General features: G+C 37.3%; 1 long non-coding RNA gene across 6 annotated transcripts in view; it reads left to right on the forward strand.

The window, feature by feature from the left end:
* LOC116241789 (uncharacterized) overlaps positions 1–19050 on the forward strand; it is a 138595-nt gene extending 119545 nt beyond the window's left edge. For 2 of the 6 annotated variants that reach the window (XR_016461657.1, XR_016461661.1), the window contains 4 exons: positions 7906–8060; positions 11263–11307; positions 17595–17708; positions 18374–19050. This is a non-coding gene — a long non-coding RNA (uncharacterized LOC116241789). Of the gene's footprint in view, positions 1–7905; positions 8061–11262; positions 11308–17594; positions 17709–18370 lie in introns of all 6 variants that reach the window. The other 4 variants (XR_016461660.1, XR_016461662.1, XR_016461659.1 and 1 more) reach the window with 3 other exon arrangements.
* Positions 19051–19060: the final 10 nt, after the last annotated feature.

Here is a 19060-nt window from a genome sequence, read left to right on the forward strand (position 1 = left end):
CTCAACAGTAGTTCACAGTTTATCCACACTGGTCTTCTTCCCCTACGACTCACCTTATGGCACTCAGGAACAGCCTGGTCTTATGCCTTGAAGATTTCCATCTTAAGAAGCGTCCAGGCGTCCTGGATCCCTTTACTCTTAAGGAGAGACTCCCAAGGAACCCGTGCTGCAAGCATCCTGAACAGGTCAAAGTCCAGCATCTGGAAGTTCAAGGTAGCAGTTTTGCTAATTACCCTTCTGACATTTTCAAGAATAGAGAATTCTACAATTTCATGGTCGCTCTGCTCAAGACAGTCCCCAGCCTTCACATCTCCCACCAGACCTTCTCTGTTTGTGAGGAGCAGGTATAGCAGGGCACCACACCCGGTAGGCTCTCTTACCAGCTGTGTAAGGAAGCTATCTTCCACATGCTCTAGTAACCTCTTGAACTGCTTCCTCTGCACTCTATTCTATTTCCAACACATAGGATCCCTCTGATCCTTTTCCATAGACACTCAACTTTATCATTCCCAACCCCAAGCTTTTCAACATAAAAAAACACTCTTTAATATAAAGAGCCGCACCACCACCCTTCCTTCCTTGTCTATCTGTTTTGAAGAGCTTGTAGCCATCCATCAGAGCACTCCCGTCATGGGAATGTTTCAGTAATGGCAACTAGGTCATAGTTAGCCTGCTGCACAGTTGCTTCCAGCTTCTCCTGCTTGTTGCCTGTGCTACATGCATCGGTGTAGACACACTTCAGCCAAGTCATCTGCCTCACCCCCAGCTCGAGCATCGTTCCCCTAGGCTCATCTCGTGTGAGGCCTGTTTTGTCCCCTTCCCCGTCATAGCTAGTTTAAAGCTCTTTTGATAAGCCCTACTAGCTCCTGCAGTAGGATTCATTTCTCCCATTGAGATAGGTGGCTTCCATGGACGGACAACAGGCCAGGGGTTGAGTAAACTGCCCCATGATCAAAGAACCCAAATTTTCTGCCTCAACACCAGCCTGTGAGACAGTTATTCATTACTTGTGCTTTCCAAGCCCACTCCACGTCCCTCACTGCTCATGAAGGTATAGAACAAAAGATCACTAGTGCTCCCACTCCTTGAACTAAATGCCCTAAACCTCTGAAACCTCTTTTCATAGTTTGCAGGCTTCTCTGAGCAGTTTCATCACTGCCCACCTGAACTGTGAGTAATGGGAAGTAATGAGTGGACCAAACCAGCTTTGGGAGTTTTCTAGTTATGTCCCTGACATGGGCCTCAGGAAGGCAGCACACTTCCCAATGGCTTGGGTCTGGTCTGCATATGGGGCCCTCCGTTCCTCTGTAAAAGGAGTTGCCCACCACGACCACCTATCTTTCTTTCCTGACAGAGGCAGTCTCAAGGCGTGGAGGTGACTGCCTAGCCTCAGTCTCCCTTCTACGTAGTTCCTCCCTTGCCTCCCCACTCACCTTCCCTTCAATTTCCAGAGTCTCAAACCTATTGCTTAGTGGGAGCTGGGGAAGTGGGGTAGGCAGGTAGGGTGGGATCCCGTGACACTGAGCTGGAAGCTTAACTTGGCTTAACTGAGAGATTAATTTCTCTAATTGATCAGATATCTAAGGCTGATTTTTTTGTTGTTGGATTTTTTTTTTTTTTTTTTTTTCCATATATATCCACAGTTTTACAAAGATAACAGCAGCAAGTATCTATCCTATGTAGAATGAAGTAACTAGAAACATGAAGCTTTGGGACGTAAATACGTGGGATAGAGCATAGAAGAGTGTACGGATGGGATTATAAGGAATCGGTCATAGGCTTGGCACGTGAAACCCTGCAGATATGAACAACTCATCCATGGTCATTTAAAGAAATGCAAATCTGGAGCTGAGCAAAACTGGCTTTATGGGTAATAAAGCAGACAAAGCAGTAGAAACTAACATATTTTGATGTCACCAAGTATAGCAAATTGGGAATTGGGATTTGCAAATGCGCAAAGTTGCAGACCCATGAGGAAACAAACAGGTATAAAAGCATGCTGGAAAATGAAGTCCCCAGATGGATCCTGGAAAAAGGAGGAATAAACCATCAAAAGAAATGTTACATACCTTCTGTCAAAGGACCACAGAAACTGGCACCTTGCTGTAGCACCTTAAAACAAAATGAAACCAACAGTACTAGGAACCAAAGCAGTGGTGGGAGGGAGCATAACATCAGAAAAATGGGAGAAATAAAGAACTTTATCTAACCAGTTAAGTTTCATTAATATTTACTTTTATGTACTAGAATTGGGGCAATTAGACTCTTAAGATTTCCATTGTGTCTTCAGTGGATATATCTTGCTTCATTCATGTTTTCAGATATCCATATGTATATACACAAATACATAATGAACACATACACATATACAACCCACCTGTAAACGGCCCCTGTTCTGTGAAGTCTTACAGAACATAGACTTTTCTTCATAGGGCTGTATTTTTCATTGTGTGATGGGCTATATGAACAATCCTTCTCTAACCATGCAGTCTTCTGGTACACGCAGTCTTGCAAGCCACTGTGCTTCCTTCATATCAGATGCTGCTGCCTTTTTCATTTTCACATGGGTAGGCAGAGCCAATAATGCTGTGTTTAACGGTTCCTGTAAGAGGCTTTGTGGACTCCTCTAGTATAATTTTTTCAGTGGGACGAATCATTTAAGCAGGTGAAATCAAACTTTCTTGCATTTGATATTGCTTTAGGCTATGCAATGCTTTCTTCTTATTCACTTAAGCTTAGTTTTGTACCTTTTTTGGAACTGGTTCAAAAAGTCAGTACTATTAAGTGGAAAGCTAAAACTGTTGCAGTGAACCTTTATTCCTCTACAGTAGTCAAATAGTATGTTTTGAAGATAATTCTGCCTGGCAGTATTCTGAAGCAAGGTAACACATGCCTGCTGGATTGGATGCAGAGAGCTGCATTCTGGATTCATCCCTGACAAAAACTGGCATGGTACAAGTCTAATTGCCTTTAGCACTTTCAAAAGGCAATTAGACTTGTTAGCATAAAGCTAAGTTAACCCTGTGGAAGATGATATCAGGTGGTTCTTAGCAAAAAGGATAGCAGCACAATCTTCTTTGAGAGGACTACAGGACTTTTTTTTTCAGTTTTCACTGAAATATTGCCACTGATCACTACTTTCTTTTTCTTTAAACTTATTTTCAATTCCACAGCAAGCTTGAATATAGCAGTTTATCTGTACAACTGTTCTTCCAGCACAACAGAATTATGTTGCTCTCTCACTCCTTGAAAAGGATGTGATCATTGGCAGTCACTAAATACTATTGTGTTAAACTCCCTCCATTTAGGGCAAAATCTGAATTTTGTCACAGGGTAATTGTCTACTTTTCTAGGTTAGTATAGTCTTTTCTCTTGCTGATTCATATCCCTTTTAAATCCCTTTTTTTCTTTTTTTTTTTTTTCTTTTTTTAAATTCTAAATTATCAGAAGTCCTACAAATAGTAACCAGAATGAGATTTTCCTATTAACAACATGCTACTTTACCTGTCCTATCGTAGGCTGTAGGAGAAAATAAAGGCTATCTAGCTGTGAAACTGTGTTTTAAACAGTCCAGCATGTTTAAATACTTCTGAAGGGATTTTCTAAGATATCTTCCTAGAAGTAAATCATGGGTTGTTTTTCCAGGTTAATTTGCAAGTCTTAGAAATTCTTTATAACTACAGTCCTGGATTCAAGAAACTTAAAGCTATTATGGCTTAGATCTGTATACTTTTCATCAGAGATATTCTGCTGGTCATTTCTCATTAGTTTAAATAGATGGTGATGATGGGTAAATATTTCAGTGTCACTTTCCATGAAGTAAGTTATCTTTGATTAACTAACACATACAGTTATCAGAAGCCCTCCAGTTGGTATCTTTGTTTTCTTTGAGTTTGTTTGGCTTTTTTTTTTTTTTTTTTTAAATTTTTTAAAAATCAAAAAAGTTAAATTGTGATCTTGGACAAAATATTTTAAAACTCACAGATCTTATGAGTCTGTAGAAAATGTTCAGAAGACACGAAGTATGAAGTGGATATAAAGATCTGACAAATTTAAGACTGATCCTCAATGTTTGCCTAAAACTGGTTTTAATCATTTATTTTAAGAAACTGTATTATAAAATGTTTCCAAGAACTATAAATTGCTTAGTAACCAATAGAAATTATTGGAATATTTATGTCAAAAGTCAAATCAAGGAAGAGATTCATTTATTTTCCTGGGATAATCTTCTGTTGTCCTTTCTGTTGTAATTTAACTGTATGTTTAATTATTATTTTAGAAGTATTTATTATTCTATTCCTAGGAAATTGAGTATTAACTTCCATTTAGTTTTTTGAATAAATTAATAAAAAGTAAGAGTTATTGTGATTCTTTTTAATTTTATACTTTGGTAACTTTTGTTTTTATCTTAATCTTCTCTGATTCTTCTTCATGGTATACTCAAAAATAAATGTTCGCTGAAAATGTCGTTGAAGTGATCAACATTTGAGTGACATTTAAGGTCTTCGTTTACATCTGTGATTACTCCTTAGGGCAAGAATTTTGTGTGGATATTACTGGAGTCTGTAATGGAGCCTGACTCCAGAATGAAAATCTGCTGCTATTCAATTGATTGATTAAGCATTCAACTTTCTTTAGAAACAATCTGCCTTTAACTTCATTGCACTGTGGGGTGACAAAAGTCTCAAAAAACCAGTTTGCTTACCACAGGGACCTTAAAACATCCTTTAGAAGGAACAGAAATATCTGTTCCACTTAACAATCAGAGTTCAAAAGCACAGGTACAGTATTTTACGAATACAAAGACTCCAGATATAAGATATTTTGAGTAGAATGAGGAACTAACTCTTGCAATACTGTCATTTTCCAATTTGCCGGCTGAATTCCAGTTTAGATAAAACTTAACTTTTTTATCAAACAGTAACATTCCACTGTATTGGCTTCAGGTTTATATATTTGATCTGCCTTCACCAGTCTTGCAATGAGACTTCCTGTTATCAGTCAGAACCAGACTGCTTTTGGACATACTGAGATGGCTCAATGATCGTTAGAAAAAAGGGGAGAATTCGTTTTCCTATTTCCATAAGTATTCTAAAGCTCTACAAAATAAATCCTAGTGACAAGACTAGAAGTATCAGATTAAACCATGCTCATAGATTGAAAGCAGATAAAGCCATTCTGGGTGACCAGGAAGATATCAGTAACAGAACAGAGGTGATGCTGCTTTTTGTCTGTCTGGTTAGTACTGAAAATTAATGTATGCAGCTTATTTTTCTGTAAAAAGTTTCAGTGTTCCTGCGTTTGGCAAGATTTGGTCCCCATTTTAGAACATATATATTTTTAAAAGGCACTGATTTCTCTATCTTATTATGTAATTGTATTCGAAAAATAAGTATGTAGAAGGAAATACATATGAAAGCCATATTCTGAATAATTTTTCTAAAATAAGGTGAATGCATTTACTATAGAATATGCCTATGACTTCTAGAAATGTTGACACATAAGTAGTAGCTTAGTCACAAGATGAAGATGCTTTTGTGGCCTTTTACAGTCTCTGTTCATGACGTTCAGTGCCAATTATTCTGAAAAATCCATACGATGGATCCATGGGTCTGAACTGAAGAATGGTTGAATTTACCTGTTCAATTTACATGCGTAAAGAAGAATGCAGAAAATTACTTGCATAATGAAGAAAGAGAACAGAAAGATTTGCCAGCATCTCTTTGATAAAATGCAGGAAAAGGCAAACTTAAGCACACAGATCATTTTGTTAAAGATCAGCGATTCTGTAAAGCATGCAGTTTCAGGTGCTTAATGAGAGGGTTGTGATCAGCATTGCAGAGTCTGGTGGAAGCATGTAGCTAATGGTGTTTCCCAGGGGCCAGTGCTGGGTCTGATCTTGTTCAACATCATCAGTGACCTCAGCACCCTCAGCAAGTTTACTGATGATACAAAGCTGGGAGGAGTGGCTGACACACCAGAAAGCTCTGCTGCTATTCAACCTGGACAGACTGGAGAGTTGGGCAGGAAGGAACCTGATGAGCTTCAACAAGGGCAAGTGTAAAGTCCTGCACCTGGGGAGGAATAACCACACACATCATACAGGTTAGGGGATGACCTGCTGGAGAAGAGCTCTGTGGAGAAGGACCTGCGTGTCCTGGTGGACAGCAGATTGGTTATGAGCCATCAGAGTGCTCCTGTGGCCAAGAAGGCCAGTGGTATCCTGAGGTGCATTATAAAGAGTGCGGCCAGCAGGTGGATGGAGGAGATCCTTCCCCACTGCTTTGCCCTTGGGAGGCCACATCTGGAGTACTGTGCCCTGATCTGGGCTCCTCAGTTCAAGAAAGATGGGGAACTACTGGAGAGGGTCCCATGGTGGATCACAAAGATGATCGGTTGTCTACAGCATCTCCCTTATGAGGAAAGGCTGAGACCTGAGACTATTCAGCCTGAAGAAGAGAAGATTGAGTGGGATCTTATCAATGCTTATAAATATCTAAAGAATATCTAAAGAATAAAGGTATCAAGAGGATGGAGCCAGGCTCTTTTCAGTGCCGCCCAGCCACAACACATGGAAAAACAGGTAGAAATTGGAACACAGGAAGTTCCACTTGAACATGAGAATGAACGTCTTTATTGTGAGGTTAACTGGAACAGGCTGCTCAGAGAGGTTGAGGAGTCTTCTTTTCTGGAGAGAAAACACCCACCTGGTCACTCCCCTTTATTGTAACAAACCTGTTTAAGCAGGGGCTTGGACTAGGTGATGCCCAGAGGTCCCTTCCAGCCCCTACTATTCTGTGATTTGTCATTCTGTGAATTAACTAGTACACTTTTTGGAAAACGGCAATTTGCTGAATTGTTCCTGAGAACAACCACCTTGCAAAAAGTTAGTCTCTGTTTTTCAGTACTTTATTAATTTTAAAATTTTTAACTACTTGGACAGCAACTAGAGTTTAACTGCACTGTATAGTTCATGTATGAGTCCAATATAGGTCCAGCATAAATAGCTAAGTTGCTAGTAAAAATAGCTTGAGTTAATATAAAATGTCTTTAAAATAATACTGTGCCTTTTGAACAAAGAAAAGACTGATTAATTTAAAAGGCTGAAATCTTCTGAACCTAGCAGCATATCAGTGGTGCTACCTGAGCAGTGGACTCATGTAGAAGCACCTCAGTATACGGCCCTTAGAGGTGTATGCTGTGACATATAACAAGGTATTTAAAGGCTGTAGGTCCTCACTGTTCTAAACTGTAGAAATTATTTTATCAAATCCAGACAGAATATGAGGAGGCCAGAGAAAGCAAAAGAATTCTTCAATAGGAATGATCTGTGTGTACATTTATGACAACGGCTATTTTTTTCCACCATATTTTTCTTGCTATATATTCTATATATGGCATAACCTAACACAAGTAAAGGATACCTATGTAAGTAATAATAAACAGGTACATGTGTTGTATTGTAGTCTGTGTGGGAGGTTTGTAGAATACTTAATTCTTGAGCTATCATTGTCATAGAAGGATGAAACCACAGTAATAGGCTTTGCTTCATGCAAAAACTGCTTAAGCCATTTTGTCATATGAATTAAGAAGATGAGGAATCAGATAAGAATCTTTTCTTTTTTGTTGTATTTTTTGCCCCCCCTAGGATGTGCACTGTATGTCTCTAGAAAATGTACTCTGGAAATTGGCCTGCAACCTCAACACTATACTGGCATTTTGTGAAGTTTTAGCTGTTAACTAGAAGCATTTCTGATCTGGGACAATTTAAAGGAGACATTTCAAAGACATCATAAAGCTGACTTTCTTATGGTGTATCTTCATTTAATTGAAAATTAGATTAAAATTCAACTAACTCTCCAGTCCTTATGGATCAAAGTCCATCCTCATCACTTGTTTTTTTAGTGAATTTCTTCGTTATTTGTCATCTGGAAATCAATGAGCACATCAAATGAAGGAGAAATTTCATATTATGACCAATCCAACTGAAAGGGATCATGAAAAGCTCTCTGCCACTTCATCTTTCAGGAATGGGTTTTCTGTCAATCACCATGCTGCCAGTGAGTACTCTCCCGTGTCTTAAAATAGGATTTTGTGTTTCTTGGAAAATGAAAAAATAAACGTACTGAGAATAGACAAGCTTGATTTGATCTTTAATAAAACTATAAGAAACAGTTTGAAACAAGTAGTTTTCTACTATGTTTTGCACTGCTGATATGGAAGAGTGGTACTGACATTTCTTTCTTAAACAATTGAGAGGGGGAGGGGAAACATTTCCTGAAGTTTTGATGCAGTTATACTGCTATGTATCTTGTCAAACATGTTATTGTTCTGAAATCATTTGCTTCTGGTTGTTGGTTTCTCCACTCTGAAAGTAAGGAGCTGTATCTGGAATAGATTCAAAAGTTGTATTTACTTTTTGCACTCAAAACGGAGTTTTCTCTTTTTGTGCATCACATTTTTTCTCTGGTATGTAATGTATAGGTTTCCAAAAGCAAATACAGAAAAATACAAAGAATCAACACAAAAGTGCAACTTTCCTGATTCTTTTTTGTTCTCCTGAATAAAAGTGCCACTTACTTAAGTGCCTCTTACTTAAGTGCCACTTAACTGTGAAACATGGTAGTGCTAAATTAAGTAAGTGTAGTAGTTGTCATTCATTTCTCCCACCTTCCAGAACTGCAAAGTCAAAGCAAACTATTGCCAAACAGTGTAAAAAGCAAAATTAACATCTGAAACACAGAACACTTCTCTGTTTTTCATACGTGAATTCATATTCATTAAGTATGAGATATAGTATTTCTACCTTATTATTTTGCCTTAGAATTAAAACTTCTTTCAGTATTTGGTCTAAGAAGAATACATAAAAGGCATAATGACTTATAAAGTAATGGGAAGCCATAAAGTTTTTTAGGTCCATTGTAGAACTTAAGAAAAGTAGAAAGTGTGATATGAACATTGGTATTCAGTGAAGTAATGAGAAGACTTTTTAAAAATAAAATAGTAGACTTAAATGAATATCTAATTTGGAATTCAAACTTGTTCCTGCTTGGACTATTGAACACTATACAGAATCTCTCTACAAATTCCCCATTCTTGGATATATTTAAAATCTGCATAGACAAGGTCATGAGCAAACTGCCTAAGTTGCAATGACTCTGAGCAGGAAACTTTTACTAGAAAATCTCCAGAGTCTCTTTCAACTTTATCTGTTCTGAGATTCTCTGAAAAACTGTCTTTAAAACTCTTCATAAGTGAATTTACGCTTTTGCTGAAGGGCTGTTTGCTGTTAATTTATTGGTACTTGTTTAAATTCTGGATGATGGAAGCAAACTGTGCTTTTGGTCCTCACTGAAAGTACTGCATCCAGGCCCCCCAACACAAGGACATGGAGCAGTTGGAGTGCATCCAGAGGAGGTCCATGATGATGATCAGATGTCTGGAGCCTCCTATGAGGACAGACTGAGAGAGCCGGGGATTTTCAGCCTGGAGAAGAGAAGGCTCCAGGGAGACTTTATAGCTGCCTTCTAATACCTGCTGGGGCCTGCAGAAAAGCTGGGGAGGGACTTTTTATCAGGGCAGATAGTGGCAGAAAGAGGGGAAATAGCTTTAAACTGGAAAAGAATAGATTAACTAGAATATTCTCTATATATTTTTATAAGATGGAGTTAGGTAATACCGTCAGTAGTCTTATGTCCCTTATGGCCCTTAATGCACTGATTTGGATTGCCAAATCTAAATGATCTAATTTAGTAATGATGTAATACCTCTAAAAGAGCTGCTCCTATAATTGTGTAAGCGCTGCAACAGTAGACCACGCTTCTGAATAACTGTTTGGAAACTACAAATTAAGCATCTCACCAGTTTTAATCTCCAGCTTCTGTATTTACAGACTGAGAAATACTGAAATCAAATTCTTCTTTCATAGCTTTAACCTGACTGTTAGAGTGATAGTGACTTATTTCCAGAAAAAATTCTTTAAACTCAAATCTGTTATTTTAATGATATGTTTTATACAAGGATAGAAATAACATATGATGTTATATATGTTATTTCTATCCTTGTATCCTACATATATTTAAAACAAAGGGAAAAACAATGTAAGTTCTTCATTTTCTTATCTTCTTCAAAGTTAATTTTCACATCTATCTGACAGTATTATTAAATGCATATATTTTATAAATTAATGACTTAAAAAAACAGTCAACAATTTTTTTTCTTAATAATCTTGTGTTCCCTGTGTCTCAAGCTAATATCATACAATACTCTGAGCTTTTAATTCACTGAATGAAGTGTTTTCAATGTTTTATCATTCTTATGCTGCAAAGAAGACGGATAAAAAAGTGAATTATGTTGGTTTTCTAACTAATAAAACTGTTATAGTTCTGTATTATGGACCTCTTAGAAGGGAAATCAACTTCTTGAATTAGTACATAGTGATAGGTTTTAAACTAAAAGAACGAAGATACACACTAGATGTTAGGAAGAAGTAATTTATTCAGAGGGTAGTGAGGCTGTGGCACAAGCTGTTCAGAGAAGCTGTGGGTGCCCCATCCCTGAAGATATTCAAGGTCAAGGTTGGATGGGGCATGGGGCAGCCTGAGTTGGTGCTTGATCTTGCAGTTAGCAAATCAAGCAAGATCAAGGGATGCAGTTAGCATCCCCTGTGGCAAGGGGATTGGAACTGGATTATTTTTGATACCCAACTCAAGCCATTCTGTAATTCTGTGTTACATTACATTACATTACATTACACTATGTGTGTGTATATACATATATGTGGTAATGTCATTTCATCAGAAAAAGCAAGTGTAACTTACACTATAAAATGTTAGGTGAAAAATGAGTAAACCTAATGAAGTTCAAGGAGATTAGAGTGTATTTTCTTACACTTACTTTGGTAAATTGAAAATGGAAGTGTATAGGGTCAATACATTATTTTGAATCTCTTGGTTCTGAACACTAAAAATTTTGAAACCGCCAGACTTACCCACATTGGTTCAGGATGTGAATCTCGCCCCTGTACTAGCTAAAACACCCCTACTAGAGAATAAGGAAAAATGTGTTCTGAAAAATGTGTTGTATATAAAGTTTTTAGATATATATATATATTTGGAGCTACTACTTGGAATTACGTTTATTTATTTGCTTACTTGTTTCTACATTAAGAAGATAATTTTAAAAAGATTGAATGCAGATTTTTCTGCCCCTTACTACTCTATAAGCACTTATGGTTTCTCCTATCTGATTATTTCAAATTAGATACTGCAGAATAGAAGGTGTCTCTGCTGCATTCAATATCTGCAGGTAATTATCAGCTTTTGTTAATAAAAACTGAAATTGTGTTGGCTGTTTTTGATTAAAGATTCAATCGAGAGTATGCTTACTGCTGAAGTTAATTTCAGTTTGTAATTTCAAAGTTAGATCAACACTCAACCCATGTAAGAATCCCTCTCACAGTAGAGATCATTGCTTTCGTTAGCTTGCAAGACAGATGTAACTGTTGGAATCAAATTCTTATTGAAGCAGCAGTCTTGTCAGGATTTGAAATTATTTGCTATGAATATCATCTTTTTCAGATGAACTGTCATTTTTGACTCTGATCAGTATAGCAGGAAGAGTATTTGTTAGAACGTTTATACAAAATGAATAAATACTTTGAGAACACAACAGAAATTAATTTTATGTTTCAAAGTTAGATAATTTACCTAACTTTTCCTCTCCACAATATATTATGCCTACTTCCTTATTTCAAAGTCCAACATGTCATCTGTTCTAAGTGAAGTTGTATTTTAATATACAATTGATTCACGACGTCTGGAGAGATCATTATCTCATGTATTGTTGGCTTTTGTTTATATCACAGCCCATTACATCTCACTTGGTTTTCTTTGTGTTGAGTCTGGGAAATCATACATTTGTGTAAAGAAAGCTGCTGAAGGGGCATTAAATTTTGAACTGAAGGCATCATAATGAGGAGACCTGCTGACAGTATTCAGTGCCTAACACAGAGCTGAACATCAGGTCCTAACAAATCTTTCTGCAAACATGCAAATTGTAGGATTGTTTCCCTTTTGTAATTACTTATATAATTCTTATTCTAGTCAACACTTGTATGCTTGTTTATAGAGGTTAATATTCAATTAACTCATATTGCTATTCTGCTTGTCTACTTTCTCTTAGGAAGGGCGACACAATCACAGAATTTCTTAGGAATGAAACAATGAAACTGACAGAGCTTATCCTATCAAATGGTTAAAACTTTAACTAACCTACTGAGCAGTACCTAGAACTTGGATGTCCAATGTATTGGCTTGCTTGGGCCACATTGAGTGAAGCAAAATTGTCTTGAGCAGCATCTATTAAGGCTGCTCCACAAGTAATGTCTCCTAATTATTTCCGTGGAAGCAATAACAAATACAAAGTGTACAGTAGCACCATTTGTCAGAGCAAATTCTAAGCTGCAAAACACAGTCATCATCATTAGCTATGACATGGTCATCACCATTTTTGCCAGTGGTGAACAAGAGCCTGTATGCTGTGTTCAGAACAGTCTGCAACAGTGAAGGTGACTCACTGTCACTATTACCACCGCTGAAATATACAGTCCACCATCTCGCTGTGCTCACATCCACTGTTTGGTCTGCCTAAGCATACAGGAAGTGTCAATGCATGTCAGTGGGTGCCATTTTTTCCACATGCAGGAATTTACTGTCACGCCTTTTCTTCATACTCAGTTCCACATCAGACTCCGTTCCATCAGACTGCCCCTCTGCTGCCATCTGTCCACTCAGCAACAAAATGAAATGGTGGGAAGGTTCAGCCTCTACTGCCTTACCACCAGCATCTCCCTCCGATGGTATGGATCAATACAGTAAAACAAGATATATTTCTTTTAGAACAGCCCTCATAAAAAATGTGATTTTAAATCTTTTTTTTTTAATTCCAGACTAAAATTTAATCAAAAATCCCATTCTGTGCTCCGGTTTCAGCCTGGGCAGTGCTGATGGCACTCTGCTGTATGGCTCTTGTAAGCCATGGGTGCACACCCATGGCCAGGCTGGGCTGCCTGGGAGGGCAGAGCCACCACCATGGTGGTGTGGGACAGGGGTGGCTGCAGGCAGCCCACAGCCATGGGTTGAACATGATTGACCTAGAAAGATAATAAATTTAAAAAAAGATTTAAAAAAAACCACGCACATTGACACACAAAAAACAACAAATGACAGAAAGTTTGCTTGCTGTGTTTGGTAATATTATCTCATTGTGAACAATGAAATACAAAGGAATGTGACCATACAGATAGCCAGCACACTTGTGTTTCATGCCTGAACTCAGAAATTTAATCTTAGACTCTCATCATAGAGTGACATGCTTTGAGAGCTATTCAAGTTTTAATTTCCTGTACTAGAAAATTAGATCTGCTACCTGTATATGGCTATTCAAATGCTTTAATGGGTCTACCAACTTATTCTTTACAGCCTTAAGACATTCTTAATTTCTCTCAATGTGAAGGTTATTGGAATATGTCTCCTATATGATTTATAGCAGCATCTAAATTCTGGTGCCTTTGTAGGAATAATGTTTCACATTTCTCTCTTTTATCATTATATCATATTGTCAAAATGAGTCAAAAAGAATCCTCTTAGAATCTGCTTAGAATCTAAAGTTTGAGAATGCTTTCCCATTTTCTTACAAAGCAGAGAAGTCTGTGTGCACATTACAAAGTACTTCTAAAATTCTAAATTCAACTGTAAGCAAACTACATATAAAAAAAGTGAAAGTAGTCTTTGTCCTCTAGAGTTTTGAATTTGATTTTTTCTGTTCTTTCTTATATTCTTCTACATGGTCTTTGATTGCAGAAATCACATCACTGAATGCTAATGGTCATTATTAACAAAAACAAAACATTTCCATGCAGGATTATGTCAATTTACAAGGCCCTGGGGCACTTCTCTCTTTTAGGAACTGTCAAAATTGAGTGTGTTTGTGTTTATCATAGATGGTAAACTTTGGTGGTTGTTCAAAACTGCACTTATTTCAACAGATTCTTGCAGCTCCGAATTCAAGTGGTTCAATGCAGCTCAGGATTCATTACTATGTACACTGCTTTACTGCAGTGATGTTCTGTGGGAGTGCTAAGCTGCAGAGTTTTTAGCATTAAGTAAGAAAAAAGAGTCTTCCCATATAAAAGTGGTGTACAACCTTACTTAGGAGTAAAAAAAAGAATTGAATTCTATGCAGTAAGAAAAGCCTGCAGTAAAGCTTATCTCTGTTAGCAGTTATCACTGTAGACCTCTCTAAAATATGCTGGTGAATACATAGAAATTAAATTATGCATGAAACAATTGGAAATGATCTTGAAGGTGTGACAACCCACAAAGATAATCATAATTCCTTATAGTTGCTAAGAATACACCTAATAAGGTCTTTTTATGGTTTCTTAATCTCATCATTTGCTCAGAAAACCAGAAAGTCAAATTGATGCACTTTCTGTCCAGATTTTTAAGTTTGCTTATATTCACAGTAGTGCAAGCAAATTAAATGAAGTGCTTAGGAATGTCTGCAACCACAATTTAATGACTGCCATACTAAATATTCAGTTGTGGTTGTCAGACCTGATTGCATTACTTCTCTCTTGTGGAACACTTCAATCCTCTTTTTTTACATTAGTCATCTTTAATTCTTGAAATATCCTTGTTTTATAAATACGACATATGGCCCTTTTTGAATGATAAAGTCATTACTTCAGACTTAAGACTAAATTTATAGTTTATGTTAAATTGTAAGCAAATTAAAAATGGACTATTGCAGGAAGCAGTAATGCAAATCTCTTTCCTCTGGCAAGGCAAAATTAAAAAGAAAAGAGAGATCAAATATAGCAGTCAGTCGGTCATTAAAATGTCCCAAATGCTCCTCAACAGTGTTAATAATCATGGAGAAATTATTAACCTTCCCTGATTTTTCAAGAAATGCACATAGTTTTAATTAAATATTTAATTTTCTGAATTCTTATCCAGGAAGAAACAGCTTACAATGATGATTAGATTTAATTACATTGATTTCTGCACTAAACACTAATAACCCTTTAGAATTTTATTCATGCCATTGTACAGTGGTTTAAAAGCAAACAACAACAAATAATTAAAAAGAACCCCTTGAGCAATTTATTATGAGCAGGAGAGGATGCTTTTTTCCATCTTCTTCAAAGAAATTCTCCACATGTTAATTTTGTTTAAAGCTTTTCTATTTCAAAGCTCCCAAGAAGTCAGAGAAACTTCTCCATTCTTCTCACCATAGTTTTCTTAAACATTTGCATTCTCTGGAGTAGTACTTAAAATTTATTCTATGGGGATAAAGAAAAATTTTGTTATATTTAAATGTTCAACTTTGAGAAGGAGAGAATTTTGATTCTTTTCGTATGTGTATTTTTTTCTTCAAGACTACTCTTTTCTATTTAAGGTCGCGGACTTCAAAACGTTTTTGGATTTCTGGGTAGATTCTCCCCTTCTCAGACTACAATAAAGCACTTGAGAGAAAACTAGAGAAAACAGTTTTTGTTAGAATGATATTTGAACACCATGACTGAAACAAATCTTTGTTAATATTTGATAGTCCATGAATTAAAACCATCACATAAAATGAGTATTGCATTTATTTGCTAATTTGCTTTAAGTCTGCAGGAATAAAATAAATCACATTTCTATCACATACCTATTCTTCCTTTATTACTGACATCTGTTTTTTTCTGATTTGGCTCATTTAAATACAAGCTGAGACTTGTAACTTGTAACTTATACATGTTACTTGTTACTTGAAACTTGTTACTTGTAACTTACTCACTCCATTGCCATGGTACTCTTTCCAAAACCTGGTTAAACCATTTGCCAAATCTGATATGAAATATTAGGCAAAAAAAGTAAACAGAACTACATAAAAGGATTACTCAGAACATGACAGCTACTGTTATAAAAATAAGGCTAGCATACTGTTCTGGTTTCGTGACTTTTTTGTTGTCAGTATTCCACCTCAGAACATCTGTGGACCAGTGGGGGTTAACGAGTCAATGTTCTGGTTCCGTTTACTGTTGTGGACTCTTTGAGCATCCTGATGGGACGGGAGGGGGCGGCATCCCCGGAGGAGCTGGCGGGCAGAGGCAGCGGGGCGGAGCTGCGGACACGACCCAGAGCGGCCGCCTCTCCCCGTCTGCCCCGACTCAGATGTGCTTTCCCTCTCACTGTCGTGGTTTGACTCTCATTTTTTGATACTCTTGTCTCTCTCGTTTTGTTTAGTTAGATTCAGTAAATTACCCTTCCTCCTCAGATCGTTGCCGTTGTGTTTTCTTTTTGTTAAAACTACCGGCTAGCTCTCTGCCCTTCCCCCTCTCCCGGAGCGCACGTGGCCCGGGGCCGGCCGGGTCGAGGCAAACCGTTCGTACCTTTTTTTTGCCTCTCTTTTTCCCGGGGCCTGTGCCCCCCTGTCACGGACTTACACCTAAGGATAACCCGTGATACATACAAATATACATTCAAAAATGTGTAAGTTTTAGGAAGTTTAGTTATATATTCTCAGAAATGATAATATCTTCTTGAAGAAGATGTAAGGCATTTTGCCTCATGGGTATGAACTGAAACCTTCCTATAGAGCATGGAAGATCTGGACTTAAAATCATTCCTTTATGGAAGGGAACTGCAATGTTGATACATTGCTAGCTGTACTAATGTGCCAGAATGTTTCCCTGAGCTTGCTTATTGATGAGAGGTAAAATAAATTGGCAGTGTTTTGTTACTTTATATTATTATTGGTTAACAATAAGGCATAGTATTAAATTGCAGTAATATAGATTTGGTATTGTGGTAATACTTGCGGAGATAAGATTTGCCAACAGTTCTGAATATGAATTATATTTTAATATACTAATTAACATGGCAAATAACTGTTTTTTGTGGTTTAACTCAGCAGGCAGTTAATCTACATATCACTTCATGTTCACTCTCCTTTGTTTCACTGGATAGGAGAGAAAATATGGGGGAAAAAAAGGGTAGAACTTGGGGATTGAGATAAAAAGCTATTGAATAAAACAGAAAAGGAAGAGAGAAGTAGCAGTAACAATAGTAATATATGTTTGTATTCCGTCCCCTCCCAGCTCCTTGTGTTCCCTAGCCCCATCTCTAGCAGGATAGTACAAGAAGCTGAGAAACTGAAATGTTCTTGGCTCTGTGCAGCACTGCTCAGCACAGCTAAATCATTGATGTGTTATCAGCACTGCTTCTCTCCTAAAGCCAAAACATATCATCATGCCAGACAGTGAAGAAAATAAACTCTGTCCCAGCTTAAATCAAGACAACCATGTAGCTGCTAAATAGAGAAACCAAATAGAATTTAAATGTCTGGTTTTATGATGGCTTTCTTATATGTTATGTTTCTATATACCAGCCCTCACACTTCTGCTAGCAAGATTAGTAGAGTGACATTATTGAATGAATAAGAACATCAATTTGAAAGAAATCTATGAATATTATCTTCTGATTTTTTACTAAGTAAACTCCAGCTTACAGATTTTTACGTTAAAAATCCTATAATCTGTCTTTTAGGATGGGACATTCTAGATGTGCTGTGCTGTCTGAGCTCTGCCTGTCTCTGAGAATGGAGTGTGCATGGGAAAAGTGTTCAAAACCTGGTTATACCATAGCCCAAGATTCCTCAGAGTAAGTGAAGGACATGCACAGAAGCACAAATGCAATGAGGGCTCAAGTGACATTTGAGTGGATTTTCATTACTTGTAAGCCTACATCTTGTAACAAGAATTTTGTAACTTTCTCTGATGATTCAATAACCTTTAAAAGAAGAACCTTAAACTTTCAGTCAGCAAAATGTCTTTCTGATTAATTATATTTGAAGAAAGCTTTCAGGATCTTAAAAATTTCCCTATGATATCTAAGTCTGAAAAAAATGACTGAGTAAAAGACACAGAGGCACAAAATCTTACTTGTGTAATATTGTGCTGTCAAATGTATATTATCAAGAACAACCCTTTAGTCATTTACAAAGGAAGGAAATGCTTCAGAGACAGGCTAATGGCAAGCAAGATGTCTACAGTATTAGTCAGAATATAAAATTACAGAACTAATGACTAGTATTAGTTACTAGCACGAGAGCACAGTAACTTTCCTCAGTAGCCTACAAAATGAATTATATTTCCTCTCTATATCTCCCCTCCCTCTGGAAAGCAAGTATGTATGAATATCAAAACCTGCTTTCTTGAAAGTAGTTCATGTTCAAAATTCATTCTCTGTAGTAGAATCTGACAGATGAATGCGTATTTGATAGACTGTATTTATTACAAGATGTATATTTTTTTTCTGGTCAGCAGTTTTACCAGTGCCGGTGTAGCTGCCAGGAAGAGCTGTGTGCTTGAGTAGATTGATTAGTTGTGTGACAGAGCAGCACATCTACTGCATTCCTTCCTCTCGGCATCAGTAAGGTGAGTGAGAAAAGCATTTCAATTCCAGAAGTAACTCGATTTTAATTGAGAATGGTAAATAAGTTGCAGAGTTTGTTCCTATTTTTTCATCATGGCGCTGTATTTCCTCTACGCTGCACATGAAGACTTACAGGCTGCCTTGATGTATCCCCGGCTATGCTACATAGCATCTGCAGTTACAAAGCAAGAAAAGGCAGTGCCATCTGATACGTCATAATGTATGGCTATACTGAAAATTCAGATAGGTAATGAGATTGGAAAGAACAATGTTAGTTAGGAATCAGTGTGGAATACAGCAAACGTTCACTCAGTTTTGCAGCAGAGAAGCACGTGGTTCCCTCTGCAGTCTATAGCATAAGGCATCGGCTTTGGACACTCTCATTGTGTTTGATTTTATTGGATTTAGTAAACTAACGTTCTTCCTTAGATCGTTGTAGTTGCTCAGATTTTTCCTCCGTTAGACCCATCTACGATCTCCCTACCCTTGCCCTCAAGTCCTCTGCCTCATTAGTCACGGGGCCGGGCTGGCGGACTGGCCGTAAACCTTCAACACTTTTTTTTTTATCCTCTCCCCCG

Source organism: Phasianus colchicus, chromosome Z (genome assembly GCF_987193195.1).
Source record: "Phasianus colchicus chromosome Z, bPhaCol1.hap1.1, whole genome shotgun sequence".
In the NCBI taxonomy this organism is placed as follows: Eukaryota; Metazoa; Chordata; class Aves; order Galliformes; family Phasianidae; genus Phasianus; species Phasianus colchicus.